Consider the following 1,996-nt stretch of genomic DNA (forward strand, 5'->3'; position numbering starts at 1 on the left):
CCAGCTCGGCCGCGGCATTAGTGCGGTGGCGGCAGGGCAGCTTTCCGCCTGCCCCGCTTCCAGGTGGTGCCTAGGGGGGGCAGCTCTGGGTGTCACCCCCTCTCATGGTGTCACCCAGTGCAATCTGCACCCCCCGCACCTCCGTCGTGAGGTCCCTGCCTTCAAGTCAATGTACAACTTATGGCAACCCTATCAATTTTTTAATATATATTCATAGGGTTTTCACAGTAAGAGGTATTCAGAGGTGGTTTACCATTGCCTTCCTCTAAGCCTATGGCACCCAGTATTCCCAGGCAGTCTCCCATCCAAGTACTAACCAGGCCTGACCCTGCTTAGGTTCCAAGGTCAGACAAGATCAGGCATGTTCAGGGTAGTATGGCTGTAGATATTTCCTGTAGCCCTACAATAACCCTTTTGAGATCTGCCCACCAAATTCTCAACTTAGCTGCACTGAGCTGGTAAACTAAATAACCCTCAAACAGAAAGACCATCACTTTATGTACTGTACTTCCCTGGCAGTGGCACCCATAACATAATGTGAGGGTGGAGAGAGCAGGCTCGAAGTGTCTTGGAGGGCTTCTTTCTTTCTTTCTCTCTTTCTTTTCCTGTTCCGAGAAGAAGCTATTTGCGTGTGTCTTTTTTCCTTGGTGAATAAACTCTAGCAGAAGAGAAAGCAAAGCTTATGGCCAAGGCAGCCCTGTGCCTCTTCCTCTAGCTTTGCTTCCAGAGATGAAGACACATCCTATTACACGGACCACCTTTGTCAAGAGAATGGTGTGTGATCCCTGCATCCTCCTGTGACCTCTGAGTTAGCAGATGCAGGACTCAACTCTGTGAAAAATGAGCCAGCTGGCAGGGCTGGTGGGGTCAAGTGATGCTTAGTATGCGTGAGAGGAGAGGAAGCATTGCAATTAGAGCAAGGGAGGAGGAGGAGGCTGGCAGGCCAGCAGCAAATGTCTCCTTGGTGCAGACAAAGGGAGCCCAAGAAAAAGAAACCACTAGCCTTTGGTTGCCACCGTTTTGTGAAAAGCTGGCTAAACATCTGTTGGGATGATTGAGCCTACTGACAGAATTCAGTTGCAAAAGACTGAATTAGAACAGCTGGCCTTGAGGGGGCAGATGTGGGGAGGCCATGGCAACATCCTCCTCAGTGAGTGGGTACCAGCTGGCGAGTCCTTTTCCTTACCCCCCTTACCCAGGAGGAGTTAGGATGCCTCTTGCAGTTGTTTTCCTTTTGCAAGCCTGGGTCATGATGCACCCCAGTCTTTGCCAACCTGGTGCCCTCCAGATGTTCTGGACTATAACTCCCATCAGCCCCAGGCACCCACAAGTGTCAAAAAAGGTCCAGGAAACATGTGTCCTCAATTTGCTACCTCACCAATTAGACTTTGCCCTCACCAGTTTCACTGATTAACTGAAGCTGTGTACACACACAATACATTTAAGGCACATGACTTCCTCAAAGAATCCTGGGAACTGTAGTTTCTTAAGGTGCTGGAATTGAAGCTCTGCTAGAGATAGACTACAGTCCTCAGGATTCCATGGGGAAAGCCATGTGCATTAAATGTATGGTGTGTATATACACAGCCATACACAGCAAACCAACACCTAATTTTTATTCCTTTTTAAATGGTTGTTTTAAGCATACCGTTATCCATCCTTTTACAGGGTAAGCTAGAAATGTAAACAAGCAACTAAAACTTGGCTCCGAATACTATCAGTATTTCTTTGAATAGTGAGCATGGTTTAAAGGTAAGGGCTCACTTTAATCACAGGTAAACCAGCCTGTCTAGAGAGGGACACCAAAAGATGCACTGAAGGGCCATGCTCAACAATCCTTCACTCTGTTAATCTTTGCAGTCCACGATTTTTAAACTGGCAGTGTCATGTTGCTTAAGTGCAAGGGCATCATTGTCTGGAAGTTCCAAGGGAGTCTGCAGGGGAGGCACTTGTGTAACGTCACCCCCTGTTATTTGCTTAGGGGAGGGGCAAATGT

At 48.0% G+C, this 1,996-nt stretch overlaps 1 pseudogene; it reads right to left on the bottom strand.

Annotated features, from left to right (window-relative positions):
• Positions 1-268: 268 nt before the first annotated feature.
• LOC133369440 (5S ribosomal RNA) lies at positions 269-387 on the bottom strand (annotated as a pseudogene).
• Between the last annotated feature and the right edge of the window lie 1,609 nt (positions 388-1,996).

Source organism: Rhineura floridana, chromosome 13, assembly GCF_030035675.1.
Source record: "Rhineura floridana isolate rRhiFlo1 chromosome 13, rRhiFlo1.hap2, whole genome shotgun sequence".
Taxonomy (NCBI): Eukaryota; Metazoa; Chordata; class Lepidosauria; order Squamata; family Rhineuridae; genus Rhineura; species Rhineura floridana.